At 41.1% G+C, this 23,950-nt stretch overlaps 1 protein-coding gene across 7 annotated transcripts in view; it reads right to left on the reverse strand.

Moving 5' to 3' along the window:
• The window catches only part of SIPA1L1 (signal induced proliferation associated 1 like 1), a 398,364-nt gene that overhangs the window by 172,412 nt on the left and 202,002 nt on the right, over positions 1-23,950 (reverse strand). For all 7 annotated transcript variants that reach the window (XM_046008524.1, XM_046008528.1, XM_046008527.1 and 4 more), the window contains one exon: positions 21,621-21,682. The gene's annotated coding sequence lies outside the window, so the exon portion shown is untranslated. The remainder of the gene's footprint in view (positions 1-21,620; positions 21,683-23,950) is intronic.

Genomic DNA, 23,950 nt, shown 5'->3' on the forward strand with positions numbered 1-23,950 from the left:
AGAAACTCAGAGAAGATGCCACTGCCTGTAAATATTAGGGAAAAAGAATTTTTCCCGTTTGCTATTAACCCTTGGTACATGTGAAAGTATTGAGCAGAATATTCCACTCAGAGAGGTAAAGACTCAAAGTATATAACTGGGTGAGGGCATGAATTTCAAATAAAGATCCTAACCTGAAAAACACAAACGCGGATGGGGCCACCTTTTGCTCTCTGTGGACCGGAAATGACTGATCCCAGCAGCCGACACCCAACAAGCTGCGACATCTCCACTCCGAAGGAAGGAGACTAGAAACTTAAACTCTTCAATTAATAGAGAATCTCAGAGTTCTGAATGCTTCCTAGGCAATCCTGGGCTAAGTTCTCAATTTAAGAAAGCTGGTAAGAATAGCATTTATTCAAAGAATCAGTCAGTTCTGCACTAAAGACAAGCATACACACATTTTGATATTTGCTTTCCATATGTTAAAAAAATTCTGTACAATGAAGAAGAGTCCTAAGCAATCCAATGTGTCCTGTGTCGTACATAAATCTATAAAATGGGTGCAGGCCAAGGAAAAAGGCTCCTTCTCTACACGGTTCTGGTACACTTTGTCTTATCTTAGAATATCATCAACTCATAGATCTGCTCAAATTCTGATGCGAGCATTTTCCAACGGGGAGAAAAACACACTCTGGAAAACACGCCTTTCCTACCTTGATGCCCAGTTTAACAACATGCCCATTAAAGACCCCATTCAGTTGACTGAGGGGTAAGGAAGAACGAAGAGAAGGAAAAATGAAGCAGAAGAAACACATTTTTTCCTCTTCTGTCATTACTGTTTTTAACCTAACATGTCTCTCAAAGCGTTTAGCTCCATGGTGATGGGAGCAGACGAAAAATATAGAAACACTGAAAGAACAAATTCCCTCAGAATATTTTAGGGTTTCTAACGCAAAGCTTACCGTGGAACTACAGAGGCATACTAAGTTGAAAATAGAGTCTTATAACTTAGTAATGATGTAAGATGAAGAATCTTTCTTTATAATAGCTTTTTAAAAATCTACATTCCTCCCTGCCCCCCGCCCCCAAATCAGCCATCAACTTGATTTTTTTGCATAGTAATTTCCCAAGGTAAAGAATATAAAAGAAAAGAGAGGGCTGTTTCGAACAGTAAGCTTCAATTTTGTCCCCAAGGGGCCATTTGGCGGTATCTGGAGACGTGTGGTTTCAGCTGGGGAGTAATGCTACTGACACCCACTGAGCAGAGGCCAAGGGAGACTGCCGACATCCTCCGCCTGAGACAGACTCCGTAACAGAAGCATCTGGCCCCAAGTGCCAAGGGTCCAGAGGTTCCCGCCCTGGTTTAGAAATATCTTTAGCATTGAAATGCATCGATTATAATCACCCAAGTTCCAAACCTAGTCCCTTGGGTCAAACAAGGGAGGAAGGCTCCCAGGCTCTCTGCAGCGCCCACACACCAATGTACATGATGGTTCTACTTTTACCCTCAGGGGTATAGACCTGAAAACCACTATCAGGGGATTTCACCACTGAAAGACTTACAAACTGAAAAGAAATATATGACATAGGGAAATATATTTTCAAATAATCCTGAAAAGGCTATGAAAGAATTTTAACTAACATAAAGCAAAGGGTGATGTTATTAAATGAAATTATATCAACGATATTCTATACATTTTATAGCAGCAATGACAGATACCCCACAATTTCCATTTACTGATCCTTGCTTGCTAAAAATCTTCCAAAATCTTCTTTCCCTCAAAGTTTTAATTAGATGTCTAGAAGTAATTAAGTTTATTCTTTATTTTAATTAATGACATTTCCTGAATACCTACCTATCTATGAACTGTTCTAAGAGATAGGCTGGTGAACACAGGGGGAAAGCTGTCATTCAAAGAGCTTACATTCTAGTAGGGGAAGATCAAGAACAAGCCAATCGGGATGCCTGGGTGGCTCAGTTGGTTAAGCGGCTGCCTTCGGCTCAGGTCACAATCCCAGCATCCTGGGATCAAGTCCCACATCGGGCTCCTTGCTCTGCAGGGAGCTTGCTTCTCCCTCTACCTCTGCCTGCCACTGTGCCTGTACTCGCTCTCTCTCTCTCTCTCTCTCCCTCTCTGACAAATAAATAAATAATATCTTTTAAAAAAAAAAAGAACAAGCCAATCAATAAATAATACAAAGGTCAGAGAGTGAGAAGTGCCATCCAGAAAAATAAAATTAAAAAAATAATGTGATCAACGTGGCTGGATGGCTGCTCTCATCAGTTGGTTGGTCAAGGAAAGCCTCTCTGTGAAGAAGTCATTTAAGATAAGAATACCTAAACGTCAAGAAGGAATCTGCTACCCAAAGGAAAGACATTCCTAGGGCACCCAGGGGTACAGTCAGTTTGGGGTCTGACTCTTGGTTTCAGCTTGGGTTGTGATCTCAGGATGGAGGGACTGAGCCCCGCCCTTACTCCCTCCGTAAAATAAACAAACAAATCTTTAAAGAACAACAATAAAGGAAGGGCATTCCAGGCAGAAGGAAGAGCAAGTAGAAAGACCCTAAAATAGGAACAGACTCAGCATGCCCAAAGGGAAGAGTGCCAGTACGGCTGGAAGGGAGTGGGGGTGACTTGGGGTAGGAGAGACAGCTGGTGTCAGTCTATAAGGAAGGTTGGAGGCCTTTGTAAGTAGCTGCAGGGCAGCATGGCCTTGTTTTGTGACATGACCGGGCGTGAGATGCACATGGCATGCATTGGGGTAGGATCAGCAGAAATGGAGAGAAGTGGACAAGGTGCATGTTTTTGAAGGTACAGACAACAAGGCATACCAAGAGATTAGATGCTGGTAATCCACATGGCACCCTGCTGGATGTAGAACGCAATGAATCAAGGGTAACTTTTCAATGTCTAGATGGGTGGATGGTTCTGGGTGGATGAGTCTCCCGAGAAATCTGGAGTGTTGGGGAAGGTTTAAGGACTGTCCGTAGGATGGTGATTGACACTGGTCTGCCTAGGACTGAGAGGCTTCCCCAGAAGGAGTTAAAACCAAGAGGGTCCTGAGAAACCATGTTGAGTTGCGCACTTGACACAGAAATCAAGAGTTTTGTGCCGACCACTGGAGATCTATGTGGAGATATCAGGGAAGCTGCCGAAAACACAAATCTGAAATAAGTCTGAGCTAGAGATAGAGAAACAGGTATCACAGAGGTATATGGTTGGCAGTGAAAGTCACAGAACTAGATGACATCTCCTCGGAAGAGAAGAGGCCCTGGGATGGAACTGGTATTTCTCTTTTTCACAGATAATGTGTTTACAGTCCAGTTCTCTGCCTCATGGCCACGGCTCTCCAGACTTCACACTCCATGTTTGACTCTTACTTTCCAGATCTCCCCAGAAAATCAGAAACACAAAGTAAAATGCAGATTTCAGATGCTTCGGGCAAGCCATTTCCGCTCAAACCCTCCATTCTTACTTCCCCCATCCTACCCTTCTGAGCTCCTCTCCTGGTCACAGAAAAGCCCAAATGTACAGAACAGGTTTCTCATCCATACTCTCCTGTGCCTTTCCCAAAGCTTCCCAGCAAAGAAATCCACTATTGCTACTGACAAATGTTTTCTTTTTCCTACTCCCAATCCCACGTCTCCCTTTTTCTAATTATCCTCAACAAGCATGACCTTCAACTTTTACAATCCAAAACTCTTACAATTAAAAAAAAAAAATCTCAAAATTGAGGAAAAGAAATACACAAGCAAGTAAGTAAACAACAGAAACCCTCCAAGGGCAAGTTTCAGTTGAGAGGGTCCCACAGTTCAGTGCATTAGTCTCTTTGAAAAGACTCATAACACTCTCGGCTGTAGCTTAACTTGGGTACAGTGGCAGTCAGAAAGGGAACAATTACCAGGGTGACTCAACAGATGGCCCATTTAAACTATGGGATTAACACAATGTGTCTGGTGACCTAGTTCAAGTAACTAAATAGAAACCTCCCGATTGGCCAATTTGTGATTGAAAATATCACATGTTTGCAGCTGACCTTTGTCAGATCTGACTCTATCTGGACAATCTGGGCAGAGAGATTAAGAGGATAAATAAAACATCAGAAATAATCAAAAGAGGTCCTATGGCTTGGAAGGGCTATAGCAGAATTACCTGGCTTCCCTGTGGGACAGTCCCTTCCCTGTAAGGGCAAGCAAGCATCCTGCCTAGGGAGAACAAGACCCAGGGCATAACAAGGGAGGGGGAAAAAATCTTCTCCCACAAAGAAGGCTCTGCCTAAAGGATAGTAAGATAATTGAAATAGTAGGATTCAGAGAGAGTAATCAATGAAAATAAATTATGCCCACAAAATCCCAATCTACTGATAAGTGAACCCTCCATTGTGAGGTCCTCTTTAAGGCCAAGGGAGCCACTTGTGACTGCCCTTCAGAAGGACTTCTCAAATCTTTCTCCGGCACTGAAAACCACTCAAACTGAATCACTATGATCTCTTATTAGGCATAATAAAGGTGAAGCTCTTTTTTTTTTTTTTTTTAAAGATTGTATTTATTTGAGAGAGAGAAAGAAAGAGCAGGGAAAGGGGCAAAAGCAGAAGGAGAAGCAGACTCCCCATGGAGCAAGAAGGCCAACACAAGGCTCGATCCCAGGACCCTGAGATAATGACCTGAGCTGAAGGCAGACGCTGAGGCACCCCAAAGTGAAGAATTTTTAATCATATATTAAGAAAAAGAACAGAAAATACAGACTTGAGTTTAAAAACAAGAACAGGAATAATACAACCTCTGAGAGGAAGACCCAATAATTGCTCTTGGTCAAATAGTTTAAGAAATATCTCATTGTCCACTCATGTCTTTTCATTTCACTTTTATACTGAATACCAAATTTATTTTATTTTTAATGAAGAATATAAGAATTGTTTACATCCTAGTGTAAATTCTATTTAAAACACTGATTCTCCGTTGACTATATGTTGATAACTGCATTTTTAGGGCACTTAAAAAAATCACAATAAAACATAACATCCATATACACGGATTTTATCGGATACATAAATACCTTCGATCATCAATACATTCTTCTCTGTAAGGATATAAAAAAAATCCATTGGTAATAAAAGATAAGTTCTTTATCTTTCAAAGTAATTTAAGTTTTGTAAATGACAGAAACTCAGTGAATAAAATGCTAGTAACAGACTTTTCATTACATGATTGGGTTTACAGTCTTCTGACCTGATGCTCAAACACAGTAAAGCTATGCAGACACGTTTAATGGATGCTAAGTAGAATACATTTGCCTGAAAGAAGAAATACATAATTCAATTTGTATATATTTAATGTATTTAATTGCTTCACCTTCTGACAGTGAAATCACTGAACAATGCTTCATGTATCTATTCCATTAGCTTTAATACACTATTCATAGCTTTATAATTTAATGATCTGAAAATACATTAATCCTTAGTTGGTACCTCCTTTAAGAAATGTATTCTGTGGCATCATTATGGCTCTACAAGGAGAAGCAGAGCTCTTTAATAAGAGAAGCATTCTGACAAACAAAGGAAAAGAAACAGACATTGTTTGGATAAAGTAACAGAATGAAAACCCTAGGTAGGAATCTTGAAAAAGTGCAGCTTATGAATGTTTGCTAATCAAGGAAAGAAAGAGTCTGCTCTGCCAACAGTAACAAGCCTGGGAGCCATCCTCCTGTCCAGTAGCTCAGAGGTAAAGGAGCCCTGCATGGGAACATTCCAACAAAAAAACAAAAACAAACAAACAAGCAAAAATTGTCCTGGAAAATTAATACATTCCCGAATCATTTTCATAATTCAGTTAATTAAAGTATCTATCTAGTAATAAAATACAGGATAAAAATAAACAAAAAACAAAGTCTTCTATGAGTTCACTTATTCGAAAACATTGTTTCTGATGCATATAAAGCTCTACAGAGTCCCTGAAGATACAAAGCAAGGTACTACCATCAGGTGCTGAAGAACTGTTAGGCTAGCTCCTTCCAGAAAACCAGAGAACAGAAAGCAGTAAGCAGCGCAGTTATTCCAACACCTGTGCTTCTGACTGGACGTGGAAACGGCATGGGGATGGATACAACTGAGAACAGGTATGAAACCACATGCAGAGAACCACCCCTCATCTTGGGTGAGCCATTCATTCTTTGGAAGCACTTCCCATGGTTTTAGGGTGAGCTCTTTGGGGGCAGAGACCAGGACGTCATCAACCTGGACAGCCCCAGACACCAGCACAGTGAGCCACATTGTACCTGCTCAATAAATAGTTGATAGAAGAATAAATGAATGAGAAAAAGAAAAGCTAGTGAAAGAGAAGAAGCGATTTTTTTTTTTTTAGATTTTATTTACTTATTTGACAGACAGAGATCACAAGTAGGAAGAGAAGCAGGCAGAGAGAGAGAGGAGGAAGCAGGCTCCCTGTGAGCAGAGAGCCTGATGCGGGGCTCGACCCCAGGACCCTGGGATCTTGACCTGAGCCGAAGGCAGAGGCTTAACCCACTGAGCCACCCAGGCGCCCCGAAGAAGCGATTTTCACGGAGGTAGGAGAATGAAGAAGAAAAGGAGGACAAGGGGGAGGAGGACAAGGGGCAAGAGGGAAGTTACTTTTGGAGAAATGAGGCAGAAAACAAAGAGAAGAATGAGGGTAATTCAGCACAAATGTCACAACCCAAGGAAAGCCTGGGAACATGTAGATTGAGAACTCCATACCTGGAAGTAAGGAGATCAAAGAATTATTGGGTTTAGCCACTGTAAAAAAAAAAAAAAAAAAAAAAAAAAAATTAGGTATAAACCGAGCAGGAAAACACTGAATATGTTTTCCCTGAGATCACAAATAAGGCAAAGATTCCATTCTTAGCACTTCTAGTCAGCCTTATACTGAAAGTTCTAGCTAGTTCAATAAGGCCATTTAAAGCAAATCTTTGCAAAAGGTATAAATCTTTAAAAAGGTACACAGATGGGAAAGGAAAAAGTAATAGTGTCGGGATTCACAGATACCTAGAATCATACATGTCAATAATCCTAGAAAACACACATGCACACAATATAGAACCAACAAGAGAATTCAGGAGTTTTGCATGTCGGTATGCAAACAGCAAGTGAACAACTGGAAATGAAATCTTAAAACATCATTCACAGAAGCATTAAAAAACTCATATATCAAATGGAAGATGTGAGAAATCTCTATATTGAACACTACAAAATGCTCAGAGAAATTAAGTGGAGAGGTTTATGGATGAGAAGACTATCACCAAAATGTCTATTCTCCACAAATTGAAAATTAGGTTCAACGAAATCCCAATCAAAATCTAGAAAGCGTTAGGGGCACCTAGCTGGCTCAATCAGTACAGCATAGGACTATTGATCTTGGGGTTGTGAGTTCAAGCCCCATGTTAGATACAGATAGATAACTGTATCATAGAGATATACAGATATATACAGTTACATCTCTGTATCTTTCCCAAGCTTTATAGGAAAAAACAACAACCCCAAGTTGATTCTAAAATTTACATGAAAATGTAAAGAATCTATAATAGTCAAAACAATTATAAAAACAAGAACAAAGAAGACTTCACTATTTCATTTCAAAACTCATTATAAAGCTGAAATATTCAAGACAGCAGGTAACTGCGATAAGAACAGACAGCAGAGCAGCGAAACAGAAGAGAGTCCAGGAATAGACTCACGCATAGAAGGGCAACTGACTTTCAACCAAAACACCAGCTCAGTTAATGGAAATGTCTTTTAATAAATGGTACTAGATATATATATATATATATATATATACATATATATATATATATATGGGGAAAAAGTCACCTCAACAACTGCCTTATTTCATAAAAAGATTAAAGAGATTAAAGTTAGGTTATCAAGCTAAATGTAGAAGATAAAACCCTAAAGCATCTTTTAGTAAATATAGGAGAGTATATTCCCAATATTGTACAGGCAAGGATTTCTCAAATAACACACAGTAAAGCACTGACCATGAAAAATGACAAATTAAATTTAAAATAAAACCTTCTCACTAAGAAACATTGTGTGTGTTTATGTATATCTTTATTACTTAAAAATATATAGTATTTTAATATATATTTAAAATCTTGCAACTAAATAACTAAAAGATAATTCAATAATAATTTAGAAAAACAGTCAACACTTGAAAAAAGATACTCTGCCAAAAAAAAAAAAAGAGAGAGAGAGAGAGAGAGACAGAGAGGGATAAATGGCCAAGAAGCACATGAAAAGATCCCCAAAATTATTAGACTTCAGGAAAAAAACAAACTAAAAGCACAATGAGAGTGTTTCACACTCAGCCCACCAGAAATGGCTAAAATGAAAACCAAAACAAAACCTGACAATACCAAATGCTGATAAGAACGGGGAGCAACTAGAACCTCATACATCGTTGGTACGAAATGGCAGAACCACTTTGGAGAAACAGTTTGGTGGGTTCTTAGACAGAAAAACTTCTGTCTACTCCACGATCTAACAATTCTACCCAAGAGAAATGAAAAACATGCCCAGAAAATGGCTTCATAAGGATGCTTAAGGGCGGCCTTATTCCTAAGAGCCAATGACTAGACACAGCCCAAATCTTAACACTTAAGATCTACGCATTTTATTGCATGCATATGACATCTCAAAAAATAAAAAACAAAAATCTTGAAGACAAAGGGCAGAAGAGTGATGACGTCAAGCTCCCCTCCCCCATGCTTGTCTTCCCTGTGCAGGGAATGAGAGATGATGGCAGATCTGTGACAGGTGAGAAGATGTGTGCTGGACAGAGAAAGAGCTTCTCTTTCTCTGACTCTTCCAGGTCAACACCTGGAAGGTGAGAGGACCACGAGACGGACGGGATGAAGGGGTCACCTGTGGCAGAAGCAGGGCCTCACAGAGCACGGCCTGAAGCAAGGAGAACAGAGCGACGAAGGAGACGGGAGCTGGGAAGCAGGCTTGCCCGGAAGCTGCCTTGGTCTCCTCCGTCTCTCCCAGTCCCCAGGTGTGCAGAAGTCCTCTGCTCCATCCAATGGAAAAGGTATGAAAGGAGAACGTTGAGGTAACGCTGCGCAGCAGCCGTAGGCCCGGCTAACAGAACAAGAGCGTGCAGGCAGAGCTGGACTCTCTCTCCTGAGAGCAAAGCCTGCGTTGTGTCCACACGGATTATCTTTCTGAGAACGAAGTACGCAAGGACCCATCTGTTCCCTGCCCTTTAAGTGACTTGTTTTGCTACTTTTAACACATAGCTATGTCGGTAGGCCTGTATTTACTTTCCTTAAAATGGAGATATCACAGACCAATAAACACGAGAATCCTTAGGTTAGCCAAACATTCTCAATATGGAACATGCTCTCTAGGCTGATTTACTCACCAAAAGATGGAACTTAACATTTATTAAATGGCCCAATAAAAGAGTTAATTCACCTCATATGGGGTGGTGAATTATATACACGGACCAGAGGTAGAGACAAGAAATTGCTTCTTTAAGGGATGCCTGGGTGGCTCAGTCGGTTGAGTGTCTGCCTTCGGCTCAGATCATGATTCCAGGGTCCTGGGATCGAGCCCCAAGTCAGGCTCCCTGCTTAGCTGGGGAGATTGCACCTCCCCTTCCTCTCCCTTTGCCCCTGCTTGTGTATCTCTCTCGCTCACTCTCTCAAATAAATAAAATCTTGGGGCGCCTGGGTGGCTTAGTGGTTTAAGCCTCTGCCTTTGGCTCAGGTCATGATCTCAGGGTCCTGGGATCGAGCCCCGCATCGGGCTCTCTGCTCAGTGGGGAGCCTGTTTCTCCCTCTCTCTGCCTGCCTCTCTGCCTACTTGTGACCTCTCTCTCTCTGCCAAATAAATAAATAAAATATTTTTTTAAAAAAAGGAAAGAAATTGCTTCTTTGTAGCATAAACAAGTCTGGCTGCTGTGGAAGTTACAACTTGGACTTTCTTTTCTCTGCATGTTTGAGTCCTCTTGCTTTCACCCCAATTCCAATTTAAAATGCCTCCATAATTAAGTTTAAATCTCATCTCTCTTTTGAAGGAGGAGACTTGTATGCTAACAAGAGTTTAAAATATTTTCATCAAGGTCAATCAAGTGTTTCCACTGCCACTTTCTTCTTTTTCTTATTCAGCCAAGACATCACTTCCCAGATAACTAATAACTTTTTTGTTAGCCTTGCTATAATACTGTGCTTAAAAAACAAACAAACAAACAAAACCCAAATACCTACAAACAAATTCCATGAGTCAACTTTATCACAGCCTTTCGTTGAATTTGGTTTCAATATACAGACAGTCCCCAATGTATGATGGTTCGACTTAATGATTTTTTTGCTTTACAATGGTGCAAAAGCAAGAGAAAGCATATTTGGAACTTGGAATTTTGATCTTTTCCCAGGCTAGTGATACTTGTTAAGATCTTGTCTCTGGATGCTGGGCAGTGACCGCCAGCCACAGGGCCCAGTCAGCCACGTGATCTCGAGGGTAAGCCACCAGTACACCGACCACCATTCTGTACCCATAGCACTGTTCCGCTTTTCATGCTCAGAGCAGTGCTCAACAAATTACATGAGATCTTAAACACTTTATTGTAAAACAGGCCTTATGACCGACAAAGTTGCCCACCTTCAGGCTAACACAAATGTTCGGAGCACATCAAGGCAGGCTAGCTAGGCCAAGCCTCATGTTCAGCAGGATTGGTGTATTAAATGCATTTTTTGACTTCTGCGATTTTCAACTTAGGATGGGTTTATTGGGACAGAACCCCTCCTAAGTCAAGGAAGATCTGTATATTGGAAAGGAAGAACCTACAACATCCCTCGAATAGGCCTTAGAACACATGCCACCATCGGCCCATCTCCTCCCCTGAGTGAAACAAGCCGCAGAGAGCGAGCCATTAGTGTTTGGAAACAATTCCAAGAGGCCTGTGGATGTAAACGAAGACAGTATTTTCAGAGCTCCCCGAGAGTCGGCACAGGTCCACTACTGAGAGCCGCGGAAGTGTTTCTGATGAGGCGATCGCCGCCAATGCAGAAGCACCTATCGTCCTGCCTGTGGACGTGACGTGGCCGCATCCCACTGGAGGCACCTGATCAGACAGTACCTGCAGAAACAGGGTCGCTTCACCCACGGACGCTTGAGGACTTAGACGAGAACAGATCTGCTTTGTAGATCCTCCGGGAGAGAGAGGAAGCAAATGTCTTTCCCCCCCCTCTTAATTGTCCTTGCAATTTCTACTTTCTGTAGACCAAGTCACACATCTCTAAGTCAGAACGGTCTTTCCCATGGATTTGTACCAACTGAAACGCCTGAGGCCAAAGAGTTAATCCAAAACAAAAAGCAATACTCTACACGAAAGCTCAACCAAGGCAACAAAGTCCATCTGCCAGAGAAGAAGGCCCCTGGCTGAACGAGGAGACTGAGACTCTGAAGTAATTTTTCACATGGCCAAGAATTTCATGGTCATCGCCAACAGACAATTACTGCCATATATGAAGGGCAGTGACTCCTGTGTTTGTAAATATTGTGAAATGTCAGGAACTCATTTTAATGCAATATATACAACATTTGTTCAATATGCAAATCATTTTCTGCCAGAAAAGGTCCAGCAGATAAAAAAAAAAAAAACTAAAAAAACAAAAAAAAACAAAAAAACGGCATCATCAAGAACTAGCTATTCCCCAGAAACAGGATTATCAGAAGTAGCCGGTTCTTAGATGGAAGGTCATGAACTAAGCAGAATATTTGTAGTCACCCACTCTAGCAGAAAATAATAGTGAGGACAATTTATGATACTTCTCCTTTTTATGATATTTTATAGTTTACTAGAGCATTTTTGTATTCATTATCTCATTTGGGAAAATGGGTCAAGTCCATGCGGGACTACAGGGAACATCCCAGCGTCAAACAGACCACTTGGCCTTAGGAAGCTCACAGAAAAACAATGTTTTCCTCTGCCCTTAGAGGAAAACAACTAGCAAAATTGAAATAATTGCATCTTCCGTTGTGCTAAAGAACAGCTGAGAAACCATAACTGAGAAACTATTTTATAGACCATGGTGTTCTCCCAGATTGGACACACCCTGTGCCTGCAGTCAGTGGTACACAACATTCAATAATCATGACCAAAAAAGGATCTGCAAAACAAAGACAAACTACTTAAGAAACCAGACTCTTTTCCTTTTGTTCTCTCCTTTCTTTCTTTCTTCTTCAACTTTGTTGTTGTTTTTCAAGCACTGAAACCCAGAAGAATGGTCCTGCTTTGCCTTTTGTATCCAGAAATAGCGGAAAACAGACACAAACTCGTCCAAAAAGCACCATGACCCTGCCTCTATTTTGTAACATCAGGAAGAGAGTGAACTTGACAATGAAGTTTAAAGACCTGGTGATAAGAACAGAGATACGAGGTAGCAAACCAGAAGAGGCGGAAGAGAAACACTAAAGCATCCAGACAGCATTCCTCCAGACTAACTCCAGATTAACTGCCTTTCTGGCCAAGTGATTATCCCCAATGCAGCGATTCTGAGCTGTGGTTTCACGCCACCTCTAGGGGACTCCAAAAACTCAATGTGACAAGATTTCAGAACAAAATTTTAATTCAACCAATTTACGGAGAACAATGAAATGTAAGAATGGCTAGAAATCACCTCTATGGGAACTAGAAAACAATGTACCTTCTTAACTTGAAACCTGAATGATTTCTCACACTTTTCATTCCTCTAGAGAAAGAGAAGAAAAATCCTGGAGTATAACAATAGGGAAGAAGATTCAATTTTTTTTAAAAAAGTACCCCCACTTACCTCCTAGCCTCCTCACGGACACAATGAAAGAGGAACTCATCTAACAGCAAATTAGAAGGGCAGTTTTTAGGACTATTTTTCTTTCTGCTAACGCTGCAAGTCAAACTTTCTATTAACTGAGCATCCACTATGGGGGAAGAGATAAAAAAAAACAAACCACTGCCAAGTTAACTATTGCCCAAAAGCTGTCCTCGAACCCTGGTTGGAAATAGTGGCTACCTGGTGCAAGGAAGTCGACAGAAGAAAGAGCTGATGAGGAAGGGTAGAGCTAGCAACTTCCCTTTGGTGTTTCACTTTTTAGACTACAAATTCCTCACCCGAACTCTTTACCCTCTAATTTTTTTCCCAGATCAGGTCCACCACTTCATTCTTTACTTGAACTCGATTTTATTCTCATCCTCCACTTTAAAAAAGTCAAATCTAGGGGCGCCTGGTTGGCTCAGTGGATTAAAGCCTCAGCCTTCGGCTCAGGTCATGATATCTGGGTCCTGGGATCGCATCGGGCTCTCTGCTCAGCGGGGAGCCTGCTTCCTCCTCTCTCTCTGCCTGCCTCTCTGCCTACTTGTGATCTCTGTCAAATAAATAAATAAAATCTTTAAAAAAAAAAAAAGTCAAATTGTTATGCCCCAATAATGGGTCCATGATTAAAGGAGCGAGACTGATATAAAACGAAGGTCAAGCAAAGCTTTATTTTGCGCCAAGCATCAAGAATCTAACCGAACATTCGGGACCGCACCTCTTACAAGAGAGGGCGACCCTTCTCTTTTTCACAGACTAGCTTTTTTTTTTTTTTTTTTTAAGATTATTTATTTATTTGACAGAGAGAGATCACAAGTAGATAGAGACGCAGGCAGAGAGAGAGAGAGGGAAGCAGGCTCCCCGCCGAGCAGAGAGCCCGACGCGGGACTCGATCCCAGGACCCCGAGATCATGACCTGAGCCGAAGGCAGCGGCTTAACCCACTGAGCCACCCAGGCGCCCCACACAGACTAGCTTTTAAGGGCAAAGGCCATGCGGTTGGGTCTGGCCACACACAGGTGACCAATGAGATTGTAAAACACACAGGAAACTCCACAGTGATGCTAGGTGACCAACTGAATTACAATTTACCCTAGTAGACATTTGAACCAGCCTACTACACCTTGATTGGGATTGGCGCCCAAAAGGCTCCCAAAGGGCGGGGCCCATACTCCTTGGTAACCAGGGAGACAGTATGCATCCCCCCACTGATCGGATGTCTCCACCTGGCCTGACTCACCCCTGTATCTGGGCTTTGTTACCTGAAGCTGGTTTCCTGGACTTGTCTCCAGGTAAATCCCCTTGGGGAAGGGGAGCAGGGGCAGTTTCTAAATAGGTCCTTACAAAATCTAACTACTCTTCCTCTGCCCCAACCCCAACTCCAGCTCCATCTCTCCATCTCATCCAAAAAGGAGGAAGAAGTGGAGATGGAGAAGGAAAGAGGTAGCCCACTCTACGGAACAAGATGGGGAGACGGACTGAAAATGACTTATCCACAGCCTTTCCAAAAAGAGATCATATCGGAATCATACCTAAAAGCAATAAACGCATCAAGCTGCCTTTGTGCAGAGTAATAAACTTAATAAAATCAGGAACCCACTGATAGTCTTGTAACTTGTTAGGAGTACAAGTAGCGAATAAATAAACGGGGAGGGTTCTTTATTTATTTATTTATAGCACTGGGCTGAGAAGAGTTGCCTGAAATAAATCTAATGGTGCTATCCAAGAGAATCAACTGAAAAACAATCCCAACACTGTGGATAAAAAAACAATGGTTCGGGGGTGCCTGGGTGGCTCAGTCCGTTTCAAGCGTGTGCTTTCGGCTCAGGTCATGATCCCAGGGTCCTGGGATCCAGCCCCGCATCAGGCTCCTTGCCCAATGGGAAGCCTACTTCTCCCTCTGCCTGCCGTTCCCCAGCTTGTGCTTTCTGACAAATAAGTAAATAAATCATAGAAAAAAAAAAAAAGGACAACTGTTCAGAACTACTGAGTATCATTGTGCAGTATCTAAATGTCCCACAGGTAAAACTGGTAGAAAAGATAGGATTATTATTTATTAACGACTTTTAAAAACAAACTAAAATTTGCTTTCTTCAACCACTGAAATACAAAGACCTCAATTTGATATTTAAAACTAAAAACACTCTCTGCTCAGCAGGGAGCCTGTTTCCCCCTCTCTCCCCGCCTTCCTCTCTGCCTACTTATAATCTTTCTCTGTCAAATAAATAAAATCTCAAAAAAAAAGTACTTAAAACTAAAAACACATTGTGACATCAATGAACCTAAGTTTGAGTGTTTTCCAATAACACAAACTTACCAAGTAATGTAAAACCTGGCACTATTTGCCTGACAGAATTCCGTGGCCTCTCGAGGGAAGACACTGCAATGGCAAAAGTGAAGTCAGCAAGGGGCTGTTGTGTAACAAACGTTCTAACATTAACAGCTTCGGCATTAACACGCTTCCAAAAATCCTCACTGCCTTCCAGGGGCGGAGCCTCCCAAAGAATTCCAGGCTACCATTTAACCAGACCCAGCGCCAAAACTGAATGACACCACAAAATGCAGACTTGCTTTAAAACAACTTTTACACACTCTCTACTTGGAAGAGAGGACAACGGGCAAAGCTCTCATTTGTTCTATTTACACCACAATGGCTTCAGGACAAGAAACTGCGGGGGGGGGGGGGGGGGGGCTCATTACGGGCCAACGGGCTGGAGCGCATCACTGCTCACAGAGAATGGCTCAGTGAGGGACACTTGAAAGTGGCCCACTGGAAGACGAGAGGGCTGTGGCATACCACGTTATTTTGGGCCTCTGAGAAGGAGGCCAACAAACAAATGCTCAGAAACTATCACAACACCACAAAGAACAAATACTTTCAGATCCAGGGAGATGTCTGTTGCTTGAGTTTTTGTGGTGTGATGATTTGCAAACCACACAGTTGCCCAAGTTATTGTAAACCGAAGTCTGAAGCAGGAAAAGCAGAGTGCGAGTCAGTGCAGAACTCCACAGATTTGCAATGTTGCGTTGCTCAGTTGTGGGAAACTGTCACAGGGCAAGGAAGGGAGCGGAGAGATGAGGCACATTGGAGAGGAGGTCGCAGGGGACAGAGACGCCATATTGAAAAAAAGAGAGAGAGAGAGAGAGAGAGAGAGAAAGCGAGCCAGCCAGCCCGGCCAGAAGAGACTCTGACATTGTTATCCCTGGACAATTACCACATGCAGCCTTCGGTTGCTTGACTCTCCTACCTTTCCATCAGGGGAGCAGAATGTATCTCTTTTAAAAGCACACTATTCTACTCTTTCTGTAAAGCAGCTTATTTCACAATACACCTTCACTTTAAAAAGAAAAACAAGAATTACGCCGTACTCATGAAAATCTCTCCCTCAAAATGGAGGGTAACAAAAGGTAGCCAGTATGGGCCCCAGTCCAGCTTGTCTCTAAGAGGCTATCTCCTTACCGTGTGATGACGTGATGACAACCTGTGGAACCAAACACAGGCAGCCGTTTAGCTGATACTAGGTTTAACACATACCATATAGAGGTATTTCAGAGTTTCTGGATGCCACCACCAGCATCCATCTTTCAGAACTGGGGTGAGGGACGTATCCGTGTTTTGATGGTGTGCTCTGTTCTGTGAGAACACATTATTAGCCAATGTTAATAACAGCTACTTCGAGATGGCACAATTCTATATGGTTCTCATTTTGGTTTTCATCTTTATGGTCATCAGTTGTTACATTTTCATAAGGACATGTTATTTTTATTAAAGTTATTTTTTAAATATGCTGGGAGACAGTATTAAATGAGATTTTCTTCATGCTTTCAATAAATACAACTGAATGGATGTTATTCCAAATGATCATCAAAATACAAGTCAAGGATCAAATTAGAGCAGCGATTAATGCTGGGCCTTGGCCTAAATCTTTACAAGCAGTAAGTCCTATACCCTATGCCCTTGCAGAGCATCGAGATCCACTGACCTCCATCTTTAAATGAAGCCTTTTATGTAGTACAGGAAGTACATTATCAAATTTTAGGGATGGGGCCAAACATCCAGACAGAAATAGAGACAGCTGGTCTATCTTCACACACAGTTTAGCAGAGTTCTCCAGATTACAGAAAGGGCACTTAACCCTACAGACCAGACTAATTCTATTTAATTAGTCTAAGAATTTAAAAAAAAAAATGAGATGGGAAGTGTTGGTCAGGGATTAGCATTCACTCAGAACACTGAGATTTCCTTGGCACAAAGTTAGAAAGCATTTGCTCCTGAGGGGATAGGACAGAGTCAAACATAAAACTCGCTTAGGTATTTTTATATTCATTAAGAACTTTAGAATTCTTGACTGAGGTTTTACAATTCACTGCACCCATCAAACAAGAGGTACTGACTGGCACGGAAGAAATAATTTACAGAAAGTAACCTGGAAACTATCAAGTGATGTTAAATTCCCACTAGAGATACAGCTTTCACGCATCTCTGTTTATGTATTGGCTAATGACCAAATTATTTACACAATATGCAAACTAAGGGGAATAAGGTTGGGTGATTTGTATTTGGTACCGAGGCATGGTCTCGTGGCTCCTAATTGCAGAAAGAAATTAAGCAGAAGGGTAATTGCGTACTAAGCCAAGTCCTCGTGACAAACAGGATCCCAGCTCTCCATGAACACACCCTAAACTGCAAATAAGAAGGTCTCCGTGATTTGTTTTAGGGAAAAAAGTTTAACTAACCACATTCATACAGAATTTTGTCAAGGGTATTCATAAAACACTTCACCTCTTTCTTAGAAACTCACTGTAACATCTACCAACTGAAATCAGTGTATGCTAATAATAATTTTATAATTTGAACGCCTGATCTCCAACAACTCCAAAGTGAATGTGGCCATGTCAAACAGGGAGCCAATGCTCTAGATGAAGAGAAACAACCTAACTCACATGTTTATGCACAGATACCCACAGCCACGAAACAGTAGTTGCGCCCGCAAGATATGCAATTACACGGTGAGTGGTGGCTTTCTTCTGCTTCCTGTCAACAGATGCATTCCTAGGAGATGCTCATTCACATATATTCCAAAATGAAAATAAAGATTTATCCATGCACCAAAAGGTCAACTCACGTTACAAGTTGAAAATCTGGTCTTTTTGCTATGGATTAGTCTGCTTGTCTTTCTCTTTAGAGTAGACACAATAAGATAGTAAGCCCTGGGCAAGACCCCTAATGCACCATCAGAGAAAACCCAAAGGGGAAAAAAAAAAATTAAAAGCCTGACTTTCTATATATAGTATTATCTTTAATGTAAATGATTTATAAACGTCCGCCACTTCAGAATGAATGTGAATATTTTCAAGATTTTGCTACAAAGTCAGTTGAAACAAAGTATACTTTTTATTTAGTGAAGATAGAAACTTTCACCAACTTCATTGCCAGGTACCTAACAGGTCTCAACAGGTCTGCTGACCCTTTATTTTGAGAAAGGGAAGAAAAGGGTAACAAATTTCTATCCTAAATATGAGAGATATTGATGAGTGGGGCAAGTTAGAAGGAAGCAAAATAAACACAATATAACCTTCTATGATTTCCCCTAGTGTGGAGGTTAAACTGAGGCTCCAGAGAACAAGAGCGTCCCTGGATTCCCCTTCCTGAAAGACGGACAAGCAACAGCTCATCAAAGGGGGGGATACAGAGCTTGGAGGAATATTCTAAGGCAAACCCACAAAATCAAAACTGTTTTACAAATGTCGAATATTCAACTGCTTTCCATTCTATCTAGAGAAGAAATCCAGTTCCCCAAATGTGTAAGTATCCTCTTGAGTATTTTCACAAAGAACAAGTCTCCCTTTCTCATTCCCTCAATCAGAATAAAGAATAGAAAACATTTAGTAGCATTCCAGATAATTTGTGCCAATTTAGATGATTCATGTATTGCTTTCCCAGACTAAATGGTCTATGGCCAGTGCTTTCAAGTCACCAAGGGTGCGGAGAGCAAGACCTAATTACAGGTCTGAGTCACTGTCTAGAAGTTCTCTCAGCCCTATGGACCATCCCCCACAAAGGCACCATTTCATTTTGAGGTATAAAATCAAGCCAAGCCTACCAATCCCTTTATATAAAAAAATAAATTAAAAGATACCATTACACACACACACATACACAAAACAAACACATCAGTTCACAATACTGATTTCTCAAAAAAAAATTTCAATAGGCTTCTTCCATTAAAAAGCAACTATAACATTAAATTTTTTAAATGAGAAAATGCATATAAAATATACTATGGGATTAAAATGTAAATATCATGCATTTCTTATATTTTTCCTGATGTATAACATGGCATGTGCTATCTTGAATTCTGGTCATCTTTCAATGGGAGAGTAGCTTTTTTCACAAGGGCCTCACTGATTGGGCATTTCCATTGATAGCTATAGTCATCTCACATTGGCAACATTTTAATTTAAAATCCTGGGTCCATATTGAAGGGAAAAAAGCTAAAGATAGTTACATTTAAATAAAATTAAAAGGAGGACCCATTCTTTTAACAACAGAAAAATGCATGTACACAGCACAAAAACCCCCATTTGATTCCAACAACAGATGTTATTGTTTTCCTTCCTGTAACATGTACACAGTATATATGAACTAAGGAGAAAATATCTTTTGAGCTTACTTTTTTTTCCCATACATCAAACATTTAAACAAAAATCACATCCTAGGAAAAAAGAAAGAAGTTCTCTTCTGATTGTCATAAATCTTTCTCTGACACTCTATCAGCAATTATGTCCCCAAGTGAAGGGATTAATGATCCCTGAATGTAAATGACTGTTTAGTTCTGTGCAGGCCACATTCCAAACAAGAACAAGGGGTAACATGAATCCTCCAAGAGCAACAGAAGGAGTGATTTGATCGCAGAAGTTAAATGACTTGAGATCTATTTCCGACAAGAACGATACAAAATGATCTCCAAGATTCGAGCTGGGACACAAAAGGAAATAATGACACAGCGCCGGTGACTGAGGTCCTGTGTTTCAAAGCACCATGCTTCCCAGCCTGTTCATAGGAGTGGATGCCTCTTCGGGAACTACCACCAGTACAAGGAACAAACTGATGATTCAAAATGCACAAGAGAAAATTCTGTAGGTGTGATGGCAGGAAAATGCAGATTTACCTAAGTCTGCCAAAAGCAAGCCTTCTGAGCACAGGCTATTTAAACACAAGTCGAGCCTGCATGGGAGTACAGAGGCAGGTGAGGAAAGGGAACGCACTAGCAGACCAGACACCGATTCAGAGAATAAGATAAAAAGCTGTCCACATGTGGATTAAACTCAACAATTTACAGTCTAACACATTTAGTATAGATCACTGGGATGTCTAGTGTCTCAGAACAAATTTATGGCCTCTTTCCATGATCCTGAATTTATTCTCAACTCCTCCGTGATTTTAAAGAACAAATGCTTATAGTATCTACATGTACCTGAAGTTAAAGAGCATACAGAAAAATCATACCACACAAATGTGATAAAAGCACAGGCAAATGCATGGGGAAAAATACGGAGTAAGAGCAGGATAATGGTTCCTCGGAGGCAGAGAAGGGAGCTGCTGTTAGGGGCATTACCCTAGATTTTTAACTGTTTCATAGAAGTGGTAATCATTCAATTTCGCTAGTGTATTACAAGGAGAGTACATATGAGTATTTGTATTATTCCTTATACCACTGTTTTTAAACCTGAAAACACAAAGAACAGGTCCATACTGCCAAATATACACCTGGAAGGGGGGCTGGTGTTCAGGTGGGTAGGCCAAGACCCTTTTCAGAGTTCACAGCCCAAGTGTATTGTTTAAAAGGCAGAACCTTCTGGAGGGAAAGAGAGAGAGTGAAAGCAATCTATTTTACTCTCCTGTCTGAATCCTAAATCGCTCCATCAGTTAACTATTCAGAGCGAAGAGGGTGCCAGTCAACACCAGCAGCACACCCTGCCAGTTTAATTTAACGGAATTATTTTGCCTTGCTTTGCAATTACTCCTACATTCCCCAGGGAGAAACTAATGGATTACTAAAAATAAAATGGAGATTAAGTGAATCACTTCGGATGTTTTGGCTCCCAGTGTAAACTGGCTTAAACAAAAAGGAAATGCATTGGCTCAAAAGCTGGGCCTTCTGGAGGCCTCAGGGCTGGCTTCTCTGTCCTCCGCCCTGGGTGGCTTCTTGCTCAGGCTGCAGCCACAGCAGATCTCCTGCCAGCATGGAACAGCACCCAGAGGAAGAGAAAGGGGGGCAGACTCTTCCTGCAGGCTCATTTTAGGTATGAGAAGACCTCTGCCAGAAGCTCCTGGCGAACCTGCCTTCCAGTCTCATTGGCTAGGATAGGATCACGCGACCATTCCTGAAACCATCCTTCCGTCCAGGTAACACCCAACACTGGGCATTTGTCCATGAGGACTCAAGAATGGACAAAGCAGGGATGGACTTGCCCCTAACCAGGGCCGACCCTGGAGCTCCCACATGAGAGATGGATGGGCTGCGGGATACGGATCCAACCCTAATGTCCGCTCTGCTAGTATTGACCGGAAACAGGCTGACCACGACTGTGTTTATCTGAAGATGAAATTACATCACTGTCATGATGAATTTCTGTATAAAGCTACCAGCTCAAAAAGTAGATGACCAAATGAACTCATCTCTTTGAGAAAAGCAGAGTTTTAAAAACTTTCATTTCTGTACTTCCTCTGCTCCAATGAAACACTTGAACACATAACGTCAACACATTTTAAAGCATGGAGGTCACAGGAAGTAGAGGATAGTACTTACTATATTCTTGGCCCATGACTGCAGAAATTTAGACAATAGCATCCATATGAAGAGTGAATAACCTGAAAAGAAAAGAAACATATACAGTAGTTTAAAAAGCAGTTTAAACAACAGGGAAAAATAGCTAAGTGCACAAGAAATGTCATTCAAAGAAAATAGTTGCCAAAAAAAAAAAAAAAGTCTCATCGTTTTTCTGAAAGAGGCAAACCAACCTAGGCAGCTGCATTTAAATTAGAAGTTAGAGAAAACAGGGGTGCCTGGGTGGCTCAGTGGGCTGAGTGTCTGACTCGGGTTCGGGTCACATCTCAGGGTCCTGGGATCAGGATCCAGCGCCACATCGGGCTCTGGGCTCGGCAGGGAGTTTGAGTGTCCTTCTGCCCCTCTCCCCACCCTCTCTCTCTCTCAAATAAATAAATAAAATATTAAAAAAAAAAAAGAAGAAGAAGAAAACATCTGTAGTGTTAGAGTATCTCTAAATACCTTCAAATCATCTGCATCTACTGTCAAACAAATTAAATATATTTTAATCAACTAACATTGCCCTGGACTGCTATTTGTAAAACTGAAACAAAAACACAATTATTAAATGGACCTCAAAAACCATGCAGTCCATTCCCTAGAAAACCTACCTACCCTCTTCAAATCACTACAAACTGAAGTTAGATTAAGTCTGCTTCAATTTCTAAATTTCTAAACTCAGGGATATGAGGGAATAGGTCTCAGAATAAATACATATATTGGATCAAATTTCTGACAGCATGTTTATTAAAACTTTGAATATTCAGAATACCATGGAACACTAAAGAAATACACCCACAGAACTAGGGACCCCAAGACCCTGGAAAGGTTTTGAGTATTTGAAAGTGGAAGGTGAGAACTTTGTCCCTATTCGGACTTCGGGACAAATAACAATATAGCGAATCACACTGTTAATTAAGAAGGACTTAAAAACATAAAAATTGCTCTCTGCTATGATATTTATTTCCTGGGGATGGTGTGCCCTGACAAGGCAGGGAGTAGGTATTGTCCACGTTATCTACAAATACCATGTCTAATTTCACCTTCCTCAGTGTATGTAAGGTTCACCAATGTTGTGGGCATTCGTTAGCTTGTGGGGAAGAAAAGAACTTTTTCTCCACCTTCTTCCGTTCAGTTTCTAGGGGACTGCTAATTAAACTGACAAGGACAAATTAACAGAAGAAAAGGTATATGTTTCTTTATTGACGTTAATATTTTTACACCCATGGGGATGTCACAGAAAACAAGTAAAAAACAAGAGAAGCAGTTTGACCCAGAGGCTTAACTACCATCTTAATAAGGGGCAATAAACTGTGCAGAAGTGACTAGACAGGAAAAGGAGATCGGAGTGCCTACGGATGATAAACTGTGGAAAGATGACCAGGAACTATGTGGTAGATAAGACCGTTTAGTAAGATTATGTGGACCCAAGTTTCTCCAGTGAGAAGAATGGTTCTTCTCTTCCTGGTATAGAGATGGGATGCGACCTTACAAATGGAAATTTATGCCCCAATTTTCAGGCAGGAAGGAAGGGAGGAAAGAGAACCCTCCCTGCATCTGCCACATCTCAGTTTCCCTACCTCAAAATAATCCTTGTGCCAAAGGGCATATTTTGGGGTGGCCTATTCTGATCATCTTCAGGTTCACAGAAATAAAAACACCATTAAAAGAATAATGGTGCAAGTCTCAGAATGGAAGAAGATATTTGCAGTACATACATCCATCAAAGGACTCGCTCAGAATACATGAAGAACTCTGATAAAACAATAAAAAGACCACTCAAACAAGATACCCCAATGGTCAACAAGCATATGACAAGGTACTCACCCTCATTCATTACCCATTTACTACAAAATAAAGCTACAATGAAATAAAATTACATACTGATTAAGATGGCTAAAACTGAAAATCTGACAATACCAAGTCTTAGGATGAACGACAATTCAGCTCTCATACACTGCTGTGGGGGTGTGAACTAGAAAACAACTGAGCAGAACGAGTTAAAGCAGAACATAAACTTACAATGTAGCCCAGCAATTCCACTCCCAGTGGGATGCCTACCAGGAATGCACAAACGTAGCCCCAAAGACACACACAGTAATAGTCAAACATTAATCGTAATAGCCGAAACTCAGTGACGAACAAATTGTCGAGTACTCATACAATGAAATATTATATTGCAAGGGTCAGTGAGCTTTTTCTGCAAAGGCCAAACAGTAACTATTCTTGGTTTTTCGGACCATATAGCCACTGAGCCCTGTTGCACCTATGTGATTCTGCATTTGGAGTACATTTACATAGATGATTATGTA

This window comes from Meles meles, chromosome 6 (genome assembly GCF_922984935.1).
Source record: "Meles meles chromosome 6, mMelMel3.1 paternal haplotype, whole genome shotgun sequence".
NCBI classification, from domain to species: Eukaryota; Metazoa; Chordata; class Mammalia; order Carnivora; family Mustelidae; genus Meles; species Meles meles.